The following is a 15,459-nucleotide window of genomic DNA, read 5'->3' as shown; positions in this document are numbered from 1 at the left end:
TGCACTAGCATTATTACCCCTCCCAGGGACAGTAACTCACCTTCTTCTAGCCCCTATAAGGCTAGTTTGAGGACATTACTAAAGCCTCTCCCATTAGCCATAGATATTGGAAACCCCACCAGGACAACCACTTGCACTTTTAGTCCCTCTTTGACTATCCCAGGAGAGCCACTTTATGTGTGTACATTCCCTTTGATTTATAACTGAAGCATTTTTCTTTGACTCGGGGGTCTTTTACCAATTTTAAGAGAAGAGATGAAAACATTCAAATCACAAGAATGTAGTGGGCTTCCCTTCCCCCGTTACCTCGGCTGGTCACTACTGAAAGAGAATTTGAGAGTGGCTGGAGGAATGGAAAATGAAACCAAGTGTTATTTTCGAGGGCTGAAGCTGCCTGTCCCCAACTCCAGGGCAGACAGGCACTACATTTCCTGTAGTTGGAGTTATGACAATGTAGGTTAGCCTTACAGGTCAGTCGCATCTTACGCTGGGGTTACGTTCTGCAGTCAGCGCATAAAGCGAAAATCACGTATAGTTAAAATTACATTGAGTGTAATGGCGGGCAGAATCGCCTGCACTAGAGGTACAGTATTAAAATTGGTTTCAGAGTATTAAAATTGTTATTTTTCTCTTGTTTTTATTTTTGCCGACTGCGTAAAGCTGAAATCGCGCATGTTAAATGTGCGTAAGATGCGACAGACCTGTATTTATATGGAAACCCCCAAAGGCACACTATTTATAAAATTGGCTGCCCAAATGATATATATCAACACTTGCCCACTAAGACCCCAATATTGCAATGAATTCTGCACAGGCGCAAGGATCTGCTTGCACAGTGTTCATTGGGATCTAAAAGAGTAATTTCTGTATGTGACCTCTCTTTTCTTCCAAAATCACTCCTTCTCCTCTGTGCACTGGTGATATTAGCTCCTACAGAGATAGTCACTAGCAGATATTAGTTGCTGTTGGGACAGTCACTAGTATTAGTCTGGTTGGTTACAGGACACTAAATATAGTTGACAGGCTCTGCAAGGACAGTCTAGTGGACATGATAGTCACTAGCAGTATTTCAGCTTCTCTCCTGCGGACCAGAGAGAATGAATAGCTGTTTTAATCCTCTCTCTTCCTGCCAAAGACAACAACTAGCAGCACCATTCCTCTTCTGGTTGTAGCCCCTCTGAGTCAATTTCATTGTTTCTAAGAAAGTTGTTCAGTTTGCTGATTGGAGATACTGCAAAGTATACATTTAAAAAATATATGTAGTTTCCAAGAAATCAACTTCTCTACCCAGTTCCACGTGGGACTGTAGAGAGTTTGGGACTATCCAAATGAGGGACACTGAAATAAATTATCCGTGAAATGTTAAAAAAAAAGAGAATACTTTTAAAATGATCTTAAAATACCTTTAAAATTTGTGGCGTCTTCCTCCCCAAATAAAGACACTTTGCAGGTCTGCTGAATGTAGAACTCATTCACCTTCATTTAATTATTTTTCAAAGAGACAGGTCTGGACTTAAAAGGAAACTCCTGTGGTTGCTGTACATGTCATAACAGGATTCTTTAATTAGAAATACCCCTGAGTTTCAAACTTCCATCTATGCGTTGCTGAGCTCTGAAGAAAAGTAGGAGAAAAGTAAAATGCTGATTGAAAATGAATGAATTGCCTCATTTTTCTTAAACCACAGAGATTAATAACAGCAATCTGTCAGTTTCAAGAATGAAATAGAACTTATATCCATTTCTATTTCGATGTTTTAATAGATTTCCTTCAGAAAAATGAATGCATATTATTCCTACTAATATTGGCCTTTCTTGTTCCACTGCTGCTTTGTTCTCTGCTTGGAGAGAGTCCAAATGCTCTAGTTTTACGCAAGACAAGTGAATGTCACCCTCTGTGACCAAAAAGAAAGAGTGCGTTACCCTGTAAGAAAGTCCTGTTAATGTACTGCTGCACCAAATTCTGTTGTCAGTTACAACAGTAATTTCAGTGGAGTTACTACAAATATACACTGGTACAACTGAGAGCTTGTTCTGTCCCAGACAGTTTACTAATTACAAATTTCTTAAGATGACAATTAGAAGTGCTTAAAAGATAATTGTACTACTGTAAATATAAATGTTTATATACTGGTAAATATTAAAGCAAATTTTTAAATGTTTTATCTCAGAGACCTAATCTTTTCAGTTAATAAGGGGTTTAAATACATAAACAGAGGAAAATAGGTGTTCCCATATAAGATCCAATCCGTACCTCTGGCATGGCTAGTACCCGATGAATTAGGAATGAAAGCGAGGGCACCTAACAAATTGTGCAATGTTTTATAAGTGTGAAAAATTCCTTCCCAACCCACAAGGGGATCAAATGACACAATATCCTTGCAAAATTGACCACTCATAGCATTTGCAGCTGTGCAAAACGTATCCAGTCCTTTTTTTAAATGCAGCCACACTATTTGGCTTTGGCTTTGTTTAGCAAAAATTCCCACCAATGCGAACAGTGGTGCAACTTCATGGGTAGTGTTAGCAACCTTCCAGCTCTGCCAGGTTAAGCGACATAGTGATGACAGCAGCTGCCGAAGGCAGAGAGCCATCTATACGAGGACCCAGAGGCAATGTTTTGCTAAAATTTTGTAGTTTAGAGAAGCTCCGAGTTTCAATGACCTCTTGCATCAGTGAATTTCACAGTTGACTTAGAAGCTGTGTAACAAAGTGTTCCCTTTTGTTTCTGGCAAATGGTACCACCTTTCACTTTCTTTGGGTCTTCATTCATTCACATATTATATTTTATTATACTTGGCATCTGTTTTCATTCATCCTTCATAATTTCTTATACCTCGTTGAAATCCCGTTGTGCAATTTTTTCCCCTTTCAGATCTTTCCCATTTTTTGTCATGCGTTAACCTTATCAGACCGCTAGTCATTTCTTCCCCCTTCTCTGGACTTCTTAATTTCAGGCATAGCATTCCAGAGAGGATGTATGAATTGAGGAACTCTAGCCTGCATTATACTTAATATCTGGACCCCAGAGCCAACCCTGAATGTTCAATATGGACAATGGGCACTAAGGAATAGGAAAGGAAGGACTGGAGGAAAGGATTTCTCTCCATTATGTTGTGGGAGTAGGCAAATGGAGTTTTTACCTGGCCTACTCCTTTAGGTGGGGATAGGAATCGGAGGGCCTGCCTCAGCCCATGGGAGGAGATTGCGTGGGCTTTAATGCGTTACCCCATGTCTTACAAATGTTATTATCGGGGACCTACAACCCTGAGAGTGTGGGAGAGTCTCCCCTTCACAATTCTTGGTCAAGACTAGGGATGCTGGAAGGGGGGTTGGACTGGTCTGTGCCTTAATGCTGCCTTGTCTTCCTTATGCTGTCTGAAATTCTCATTGGCATTAATAGAAGTATGTACAAGTGGTGTGTGTGTGTGTGTGTGTGTGTGTGTGTGTGTGTGTGTAAATACACCCAATAGCGGCTTTCATTGAACATTATTTACTACTATTTTACTTTCGTTTTATTAATTAACATTTATAATTCCTAGCCAGCTCTTACTGATATAGCAAAGTGAGTGCATTTAGCACTTTACATAGGGTTACCAGATAGCAACAGTGAAAAAACGGGACAGGGGTGGGGGGTAATAGGCACCTATAAAAGAAAAAGTCCTCAAAAACGGGACTGTCCCTTTAAAAATGGGATAGATGGTCACCCTAACTTTACAGCAAAATAAGAAGCTATCCTCACTGGTCTGAGGTGCCTACAATCTAAGAGTCTGATCCTGCAAACACACACACATGTAAGCTGACTCATGAGAATGGTCCCATTGGTTTTGGACATGTGTGGATGGGTCCGTTATTTTCCCTGCCACAAAATAGCCAGGTAAAATTGAAAACACTTCAAAGATATAAAAAGAATAAAGAAACTGAGCAACCGAAGTGTATAGCTTTATCCATTCAAAACTAGAACTGGAATACAGGCCACAAAAGTATAGCTTCTTCTCCAGCCAGCACAATCACACAAGGAACAAACTTAAAAGTTCAGGGAGTGATTGATGATTTCTTTTGATCCTTCACAACCTTTGGCAATTCAGGGAGTTTTCAGCGAGAGGAATTTTACTTATTATTGGAGCCACTGTTAATCAAGAGAAACTGAAACTTCCTAAGTCTACAGGGGAAGGCATGAGATGGAAGAGGCATAAAAGTGGGTGTTAGCCAGCATGATGGCATCAAAAAGTGTTATGGCTCACTGCAGATTGTTGCAGTAATGGTTTGGAAATGCATGGCCCCGCAACATTGTGTGTCCATCTATGTCAGGAAAATGATGTCTTGCTGGCAACAGTTGTCAACTGGCGTGAAAATAGTTGAGTTGTTATTTTATATATATATATATATATATATAGTGCCATCAACCACACGGTCAAAGGAAGCATGAGAGACCTACTGGAATGATTTCTGTTACAATGCTGAAAACAGCTTTGTCCCATCCATGCTAGCAGCTGAACCATTTTCAACATAAATTGAGGTGGGGCCAGGATAATGGGCTGTCAGTTTGTTGTCCTACTGTTAGTCATACCCTTGGTCCACTGACTGTCATACTATGTCTCTGGTCTTCTTATTGTTATAGACTCATAGACTCATAGACTCTAGGACTGGAAGGGACCTCGAGAGGTCATCGAGTCCAGTCCCCTGCCCTCATGGCAGGACCAAATACTGTCTAAACCATCCCTAATAGACATTTATCTAACCTACTCTTAAATATCTCCAGCGATGGAGATTCCACAACTTCCCTAGGCAATCTATTCCAGTGTTTAACTACCCTGACAGTTAGGAACTTTTTCCTAATGTCCAACCTAAATCTCCCTTGCTGCAGTTTAAGCCCATTACTTCTTGTTCTATCATTGGAGGCTAAGGTGAACAAGTTTTCTCCCTCCTCCTGATGACACCCTTTTAGATACCTGAAAACTGATATCAGGTCATGATTTATGTTCTTTATTATTTGCATTATGGTAACAAGAATTGGTCCCAGCACTCAGCAGCGCCAGGGTTTCTGGTGCCCTAGGCAGAATTCGGGGGGTGGCATTTTGTGCACTCCCCACGGGGTGCACTGGAGCTTCTGGTTCCACTCTCATCGCACCGCCGAAGAAGGACCCTCCGCCGAAATGCCTCAGGCGACAGCGGCAGTCATTGAGCTGCTCAATTCCTGCCGCTGTTTTCCGCAGCATGTCGGCAGAAGGTCCTTCTTCGGCGGCACGACAGAAGCGGAACCGGAAGGTCCCGTGCGCCCCGTGGGGAGTGCACAAAATGCCATCCCCTGAATCCTGGCGCCCTAGGCGACTGCCTAGGGTCACCTAATGGAAGTGCCAGCCATGCCAGCACTGTATAAACACATGGTAATAGACTGTCTCTGTCCCAAAGAGCTTACAATATAAATAGAGAAAACAAACAATGGTTGGGGGGATGGGAATATTATTATCCTCATTGTACAGATGGGGAACTGAGACAGAAAGAGAGTGACTTGCCCACGGTCAAACAGGATGCCCATGGCAGAGCCAGAAGTTGAACCTCCATCTTGTGAATTCCAGTCTAGGGCTTCCACCACAAGATTGACTTTCCTGTCTCCCAGGAAGTTGTTATGAAGGATCATAACATACTTGCTCCCTACTTTGGGGGAATTGTTGCATGGTATCATTCTAAAATGTATAAAATGTGCCCAGAATCTGGATTTCTTATAAAATATTTGTGGTAAGAAGAATACAGCCAACATGGATGGAGTAAATTGCTCTGGTCACAACTAAGCTCCTGAGTTAATGCTGCAGTGAGATGAAGTGTGTATGTAGATGTCTCCTCTTTATTACTTCCCATTTATCAGCAAGGCTATGTTAACATGGCAACAGTGCAGGATTCATGTACACTATGAAGGTTATCTGTATTATTGAAAGAATTATACAGGAGGAAGAGGTATCCACTTCAAAATAATTACTGTGACTATTGGATCCCAGTAATTAATACAATTGTTGGCAATTTCAGCAGAGAAGAAAATAAACGAGTATTGGAAAATGAACTCACTCTCCCCTCCCCCCCCCAGATACTGCCACTGCAGGTCAGGGTTGAGGCATATTGGAGAAGTATTGCGGGGAACCATGCACTGCTTCTGCGCAGAGAAATGCAGAGCCTGATTTTCAATTACGCTAATGACTTCTTACACCATTCTGGCACCATGAAAGGGTCTTAAAGCGGATGGAAATGGCCCCCTAGAGTACCCTCTGCACAGAGAGCCCTCCCTGGCTGCTGAAGACCTGGCATAAGACCTTTATGCCAGTCCTTAATGTTGGCATTCTTCCACCTTCTGTAAAAAAGTAAAGTTCATTTGCTCCCGCTGCTGACTGGCTGTGCTGTGTGACCAGCTAACCAAGTCTTGATTATGCCCTCAGTGCAATTATTTTTACATTGTGGCTTAATTAGAGTCTTTCCACCTCACTGCTGGCATTCTTCCACCTTCTGCCAAAAGTAATCTCCTCTTCCTGCCCCCCAAAAAGCAGACATGCTAACAGTATTCAAATTCTGATGGCTGAAACAGAACGGAGCATGTGTTTTTTCTTATTACAGGTGGGAACACCTTTATTTTGAGTGTACTTCCAAACAAAACTCACAGTGGGGGAAAAAGGCCCAGCGTGGTATACAAAGCAAACTGGCGGATTTGTGAGTAGGTCAGGGGAAGAGATCTCTCTGTTCCTCAGGAGTGAGCCACTAGTGGCCTCATTTCACCTCACCATCACACTGTCTTCTGAAGTGGAGATTGGGCTAAAAGTAGCCTTCTCTATTCCACAGTAGCCTCTTTGCCTTCCTACCTCTTTTTTTCCCAATAGCTATGTACACCAAAGGGTCTCTATAACAGTGGCATTAAATAATAATAAATAGTACCAAGCCTGCTGTCAACAGACCCCTCCTATAGAATCATGATATTTCCATAAGAGGGCGTGGCCTGCCACTGGCATTGCTCCCTCATTGTATTTAGAGTATTTAGAGTAAGTAGCTGGTCTCCAAAGTAGCTTCTGTGTTGCTACACAAAAGATATTGGCTGTAGGAAACCCTAGTGGGATTTGGCAACCCGTGGGGGCATTGTTCCCTGCTTGAATTCATAATACTATATGTGATGTCACAGCCTGTTGCTATATCCATGATGGTGATGTCATGGAAAATGAATTTGGAGTCTGACTTCAGCTGTGGAGTAAACCAGCAGGATAAGGTGAACTGTTAATTACCAAGCCTTCTGTTCCAATTTTTTTAAAAAAATTAGGTTAAAAAAATAACAGAAAGTGTGATATAGGAGTAGAATTGCTTCCAAATAAAACATTTTTTCAAATGTTCCCATGTGTTATCAGTCGTTTGTTAAATAGTTTCTAGTTAGGTTTTGATGCCACGTGAGTCCTTTATGCTGGCCTCATGTAAAGATATTTTAAAGCCAAGGAGGGTAGACTGACCTGTAATATTAAATATGTTATTCAGACTCTGAGAGCAGCAGTACAAATAAAAAATAACTTTCCTTGTACCTTCTAGTCCAGGTTATGTTCTGAAACCTTATTAGGAGTTAATGGCTCAGGATAAAAATTTCAAAAGCTCCTAAACAAGGTAGGAGCCCAAGACCCATTTTCAAGTGATGTAAGTAAGCATTTAGGAGCCTAGAGCCTAGTCTACAACTAAAACTGAGGTCAACCTAGCTACATTGTTCAGGAATGTGAAAAATGTCCTGTCCTGTGTGATGTCAACCTAACCCACTCGCTATATGCCACTAGCTACTGCTTCTCAAGGGAGTGGATTTAATATAGTGACAGAAAAAGTGTCTACACTGTGATGTAGCTGCAACACTGCAGCTGTGCCACTGTACTGTTTGTAGTGTAGACATAGCCTCAGTCATTTCTGAAAATGGGACACACGATCCATAGGCACCTTTGAAAATTTCTGTCAGACTCTGCATCTCCTTTCTTGTAGGTAGGACCTGTTTGTCTTCTGCCCCTCTGAAATTTTGTTTTTGACACAGATGCTGTGTCATTAAACTAAAGCTATTTGACTCTTGTACTCCACAACTCTAACTAGTATAATGGCAATGAAAAATGTACAAGTATATTTAGCATGTTTGGAGCTGATTCTGCATTCAGTTATATGGTGCAACTGCCTCTGCTTTCAGTGGAAATACCAGGTTTACGTCAACCGAAACAAGAAATTCTGAAACCTTCCTCATGGGACTCGACTTCCTAGAAAGTCATACGTTTGTGCATAGGAAAAGAGGAATTCAGTAAAAACAAAACTGCCAAATTTATGTGTACGTATCAAATACTACTAATTAGATGGCTAAATCCTAATTGTGGGAATCAGGAAATTAGCTGTCAAAATGATAGGATTTGTGCCACTAACAGTATTCTCAAAAAGGGAGTCTGCTCTTTAAAATTGTCTCTATATGTGTTATTGAAAAAGTGAGACAAGGTGGGCAGCTAATATCTTTTATTAGACCAGCTTCTGTTGGTGAGAGAGACCAGCTTTCAAGCTTCCACAGAGCTTTTCTTCAGGTGTGGGGAACTAACCCTGTCGCTGCTAAATATAAGATGGAACAGATTGTTTAGCATAAGTAGTTAACCCATATTTCAAGGAACCATTCAAGGTGAAGTGGCCCACTAACACTCCTTCAGTGACAGGGTGCAATATTTTTGGGGGAAAAAAGAAAACGTTTTAACAAGAGAAATCACAAGAGGGCAGTGTTGCACAGAATTCAAATGTCTGAAAGCTCCAAGTCTTCTGAATAAACTGAGCTTATTTTTACCAGAAGAAAATTCAAATCATTGTCAGGATTCTGTTCGGACAGCAAAGTCTGGGAAGATGACATTTGTTTGCATGTAAGGCGAGGACTTGGTGTCAACATCAATACAACTGAAAAATTGCCATCTTCACCTTTTTGGCGACACTGAAACCATGTGTGAAATGATACATAATATAGATTTGGCAGGTCAGATTTTAATTCAGTAATAAAACCAGAGATCTATGCAGGGTGAGTTAGCTTTGATATTGTTTATTCAGTTTCTTTCTTTATCCTTTCTTTTGTACCACTGGTGAGGTTCCCTGATTCCATGGCAACTAAAGTTGGACACATGGGCCAAGATCCTGAAATGTATGTAAATGCCTGGCGCCTCATGCTGCACTGGGGAGGAAAACTTTGTGGCTCAATGGAAGGGGCAAGAGGTGTGGCCAAAAAAGCCTAAAGATCTGCAGGGAGTGTTCTTCTCAATCATGCAGGATTTGGCCCATCTATGGGAGGACCTTTTCCTTTTTACTGCTCTGTAGCCAGGGCTGGTGCAACCATTTAGGCGACCGCCTGGCACTGAGATTTGGGGGGCACCATTTTCTTCGGCAGTGACGGCGGCGGCCGGATCTTTGGCTGCCTCGGTCACCGCCGGCATTTAGATGGAGGGACCTGGGGCAGGGGAGCATGGGGAGGGCTGCCTGCAGCAAGTTGGGGGGGTGGCACGCAGGGGAACTCCTCGCCCCAGCTCACCCCCACCCTGCCTCCTCCCCGAGCATGCCATGGCTGCTTCACTTCTCCTGCCTCCCAGGCTTGCGGCACCTAAGCTGATTGGCGCCGCAAGCCTAGGAGGCAGGAGAAGTGAAGTGGTGATGGTGTGCTCAGGGAGGAGGCGGGGCAGGGGTGAGCTGCTTCACTTCTCCTGCCTCCCAGGCTTGCGGCGCCAATCAGCTTAGGCTCCGCAAGCCTGGGAGGCAGGAGAAGTGAAGCAGCTATGGCCTGCTCAGGGTGCTCGTGCTCATGCATGGAGCAGGGCTGAGCTGGGGCAGGGCGGTGCCTCGGTGGAGGGTGGGGGGTTGGGAGCTGCCACAAGGGGGGGCACTTCAGGGCGGAGGAGAGAGCTCCTGCGTGGTGGAGGCGCCTCAGGGCGGGGGGGCGGGAGGTGCAAGGTGGAAGTTTCTCCTAGGGCGTGAAGCGTCCTTGCACCAGCCCTGTCTGTAGCAACACTCCTGGCTATTCTAGCATGTCTCCCCTGGTAGCTACCCTGCCATTGGCTTCTCCCACACTCATAGCTATACACTGGCCCTCTCTGAAGTTGGTTGAAGTTGCAGAAGGGAAAGAAGGATGCTCCTAGTGTTCCTGCAGCATTTGGTCCCCATAGGCGCTTACAAGCCTATTCAGAGTATGTTTCATAAATTTCAGGGCTGATGAGAGAGATTATACTGGGGCCTGGAGCTCAGGTGGTTCCCTCCAAACATCTGCGTAAATAAAGTGAAATGGGAGGATGTGGCACTCTGGGGAACATGATGTACCCAATTTCCCTTGGCGGGGTCAGCTCACAAAGAAGCTGTCCCACTAAAAAATGACTTCATTAGATGAGGATTCCACTGTTCAGTACAACCAGAGTCTTGTGGGGATGAGGCTAATGATGAACTGTTGGGTTTCAACATTCATCCGATGAAGAGGGTATTCACCCACGAAAGCTCATGCTCCAATACGTTTGTTAGTCTATACGGTGCCACAGAACTCTTTGTTGGGTTACAAATGCCACGTATTTCCTGTGAATCACTAGGAACTGCTCTTTTCACCTACTCATCTAGATGTATGATCAAAATGATGGAGAAAGAAAGAATAAGTGAACTCCATTGAAGCCATTTACTGACACAATCAACAAAAGTGCAGCCTGAATAGCACAAGGTTTGGCTTTCCCAGCCCCATGTGCTTGTTATGTGGTTTGTGATACTCCATATTGCACAAGGAGGGATTGTAGCCCAAGCGAGGTAATGCATTAATCTTCTCACCACAACCACATAACCACTCTCTCACACAGCCTTACTTTGTTACGTGAAGCAAGGGGGGTCATGGAACACATCTGACACAAGTACAAACTGTTGTTCCTATGAAGCCCATGAGCCGTTTCAGAATCAGTTCAACCACCTTAATCAACTACATCAAAACCAAAAGATAATCATTTGAGTCCATTTTAAAATCGAGTCTCTGCATCCTTTACATGAGTTTTCTGAAAACTGTACAATAGCCAATATGTTTCTCATCTACCTTAAAACCTCCTACTTCAGGGAACTGAAGATTTAGGGTGAAATGTTCAAAAGTGCTTGCTGGCCTAATATCAGACCCATTGTAGTTAATGGTGAAACTCTCAGCATACGTCTACACTACTACCAAAAAAACCTAAAAAACCCTCCACCCCGCAACATCCATGGCTGGCCCATTCCAGCTGACTTGAGCTGGGACTAAAGGGCTGTTTAATTGCAGTGTAGACCTTTGGGCTCAGGCTGGAGCCCGGTCTCTAGGACTCTGCAAGGTGGAGGGTCCCCAAATTCAAGCTGCAACCTGAGCCTGAACATCTACACAGCAGTTAAACAGCCCCTTAGTTCATCCCAAATCAGCTGGCATAGGCCAGCGCAGAGTGTCTAATTGCAGTGCAGACATACCTGAGTTCCTTCAGTGGGAGCAGAATTAGACCAATGCTGAAGGCCTTTGGAAAATCTAACCCTTAATCTGCCTACAGCTGTTTAAACTCTTTAGCTGGTCACTGTTTTTACTGTACTGAGTTAAATGGAGTTGTGCATCATCTTATTTGGACTGTAGCACTATGCTAATCAGCTGCAGTATCCTGTGGATTTTATACTACAGATGGGTGGGTATCAGCCACAAAGCTCTACTATAAATTTAGATACACATAACTTTAGTTCAAAAAAAATTGTTACCTTAACTTCATTTGCAGCAAAATGAGACTAAAACTAGCAGATTGTTACATAACTGGTACTTAATTAAATAGATTACTACTCACAGATTATTAAACAAATGCTTATAGAATCAGAGGACTGGAAGGGACCTCAGGAAGTCATCTAGTCTAGTCCCCTGCACACATGGCAGGATTAATTATTATTATTAAGTGTTATGGGGGCATGTGGCCTTTTTATATTGCTCCAGTACCAAATCTCTAGTGTACAGGGCCGGATTTACATGTCACCTCCCCCCACCCAGGCACAGCGTCTTCAGCACCCTCCCTGCCTACAGCTGACGTTGGTGTTTTCCATAAAAAATGAAACTTTTAACTCATTTTTAACTTTTGGGCCCTTGGAACGCTCCTAGACACTTGCCTACTGTGTCTAATTGTAAATCGGGCCCTGCTAATGTAGTGACTTGCCCATGGAGCATATAGCTAGGATAGCTGGCTCTACACCCTCTCTCCACGTCATAGGCTCAGTTGTGGGTGCGTGTCCAGAACACTGCTGCACTGGCTATTCTCAGCTAACACAATAGGCCTCAGGGGACTGTTGTAGCTGTGCATATGTTAGAGCAGCCCTGAGACTTATCTAATTGATGCCAGGGGCTGGGTACACCCCAGGCTGGTACTATGGAATGGAGAAGTATTAAGCAGTATAAGGCTACCTTTCTCTCACAGCTGAGGCAGACTGAGAATCAAGGCTATGTATCTTTATTCTGAGCATATAGAATCTTAAAATCTGCCTACGAGAAACAAATCCTAATCTTCATTAATTTTCCTTTAAACAAAGAGAGGCAGAGACCATGTTTTCTTTCATATTCGTGCAAAAAAAAAACCCACAAAAAAACCCGTTAATTTTACACATTTAAATTTGCAGCTTTAATATTGCATTAATATAGGCTTTTGCATTACACTTCCTCAGTTTGTTTTTAAGAAAAGAAAGGAAAACCCTGTGTGCTGCATGATGGATTTGTCCAGCCTTGCTTTTGTAACGTCCTAGGTTTTAAACTCAGCCACAATGTAAATATTCCAGATGCCTAGATACAGCAACTCCAAAATGCTATCCGGCAGGCAATTATGCAATTTCAAGCTCTGTAGTTTTTTTTTACTGTGCATTCATAAAATCATTTTTAAATCACTAAGGCCCAGATCCTCAGAGTGTTTAGGCACCTAACTTCCATTTAATGGGAGTTAGGCACCTAAATACCTTTTGAGCATCAGAGTGTAAAATCCTGATTCAGCAAGTTATTTAAACACAACCTGGAACTACTCCCATGCTTAAAGTTACACATAAATTTATGTAATTTGCTGAACTGGGATTGTGTAACTTTGTAAGCCCTGGTCTACACTGGGGGGGGGATCGAATAACGTGAATAACGTAGCTGAAGTCGACGTACTTAAACCTACTCACCACAGTGTCTTCACTACGGTGAGTCGACTGTTGCTGCTCCCCCGTTGAATCTGCCTATGCCTCTCGCAGCGGTGGAGTACAGGAGTTGACGGGAGAGTGCTCAGGGATCGATTTATCGCATCTAGACTAGATGTGATAAATCGATCCCCGCTGGATCGATCACTGCTCGCCTATCCAGTGGGTAGTGTAGACATACCCAAATACAAGAACATAAGAACGGCCATATTGGGTTAGACCAAAGGTCCATCTAACCCAGTATCCCATCTTCCGACAGTGGCCAATGCCAGGTGCCCCAGAGGGAATAAACAGAACAGGCAATCAAGTGATCCATTCCATCACCCATACCCAGGTTCTGGCAAACAGAGGCTAGGGACAATTCAGAGCATGGTTTTGCATCCCTGCCCATCCTGGCAAATAGCCATCGATGGACCTATCCTCCATGAACTTATCTAGTTATTTTTTTTAACCCTGTAATTGCTGTGTCATCCCCCCGCCCCCAAGTCACATTGATTCAATGGGATCAGGATATGGTTCTTTTTCCTCATCTTCCATTGACTTTAACGGGACAAGGATTTGGTACATAACATCTGTTCCTTACTGAGGGCATGGCACATCGTGTGATATCTGACATTTTAATAATCAGAAGTATTTTAGTTTTCCTTGAGCAATAGAAATCTTTTGTTTTCTTTTTAAGGCAGAAAAAAAAACTGCTCAGGTAACTCAGAAATGGTTAAAGAGTTTGTTTGCTTTAAATGCTTTCATGAAATTCACCCTTGACCGAGTTCAAGCCCCAAAGGTTGATTTTTCAGAAAATTGGGGTAAATGAAGAAGGGAAAAAAATGGCTATAGTAAAAATCTTCTTGAAGCTATCACTATAGCATTTACTGTCACGATCAGCAGAATCCAGGGTATAGTCTCCCAAAGCTGAGTGCTTATAAATGTGTCAAATATTTTATTGGAACATCTAACAAATCGAGCTTGACTCACAGGAAATTCAGCAGGATCCTTGACAATGTGTAGAAGCCCTGTTACAGCGTATCCATACACTGTGATAAGTGAGGAGCTCTTAGATGTCTCTGAAGAAAACCTTACATAGCCTTAAGGGCCAGATCCTGAAAGACATTTAGGTGTGGGAATTAGGCACTTAAATACCTTTCAGGATCTGTTATCCAAAAGCCATTGACATAATTCTGTAAACACAGATTAGCTGCAATGAGCTTTGGAACAGACCCTAGTTCTGTAAAGCAGCAATACTTTTAGGGGTAACAACTTCAGAAATGCTTTTGTGGTAGAAACATTGTTCTCCCTCAAATTATTGCTCTTTTTAATTTCTCTTCTTCTTCTTTCCCTTTACCCCCCTGTCCATCTGTAAAATGGGGCTAGTTCTTCCATTCTTCAGGACTTTTCTGAACCTTTTGTTTAAAAGTGCATATTAAGGTTGAATTAAGCATTGCTAACTAAGCAGGCATTGTCCCAGGGAGTGCTCATCCACTGCTTGTTTTTGTGATATACTTTCTTTACATGGGAGAGTCAGCAACAAAAGGTTACGATAAACAGAAGTCACCTAAAGACCCATTTTCCCCTAGGCTGGGGAGTCAAAATATTGCAGAAACGTCTTGCTTTTAGGAGAAGGCCTGTGGAACTGCACACTATCAGGACTCTTCTGTATTCATATCTGGAGCCATTTATTATGCTAATTTACATCAGAGAACACCATCACACAGTAGGTTGCAGAAGACATCAGGAAATTACAATTCCTGTGATACATAACCTGTTTATTGTCCATCTGAATCTAGCAGATGGCTTTTTGAAATGTCCCCATCCTAACAAAGGCATGGAACCATGGAAGAGATTTCTGCATCCAAACCCAGATCCCTGCACTGTTGGTCCTTTGGAGTATGGTCTGTGTATGGTACTGAAGTATGATGATGAGTTATCTCTCCAGTGCTACAACAGATGGTGTAAGAACTGAGGAAGTGTAATAGACAGAGAGACATTTTCTGTAGGCATAAACACTGAAATACAGATGTTAGGAGATTTATTTTATTTGTGCACATACAATGATAATCAAATACACAGTTTACATCACAGTAAAATAGCACTCTGGATTAGGCACAGGAACTAAGTGTTTAGTGACACAGAAATAAAGACAAGCCAGAGTGCTTTGAACTGAGATCAGCCAATTTAATTTCTCAGTAGACCGTCAGAATGTTTCAAGACATGCATTCTAACTGAATCACAACTTCTGCAGGAAACAGCAATCATTATGCAAAGACCCCAGACTCACAGGGC

This window comes from Gopherus evgoodei, chromosome 4, assembly GCF_007399415.2.
Source record: "Gopherus evgoodei ecotype Sinaloan lineage chromosome 4, rGopEvg1_v1.p, whole genome shotgun sequence".
NCBI classification, from domain to species: domain Eukaryota; kingdom Metazoa; phylum Chordata; order Testudines; family Testudinidae; genus Gopherus; species Gopherus evgoodei.
This window is presented reverse-complemented; position numbering follows the sequence as displayed.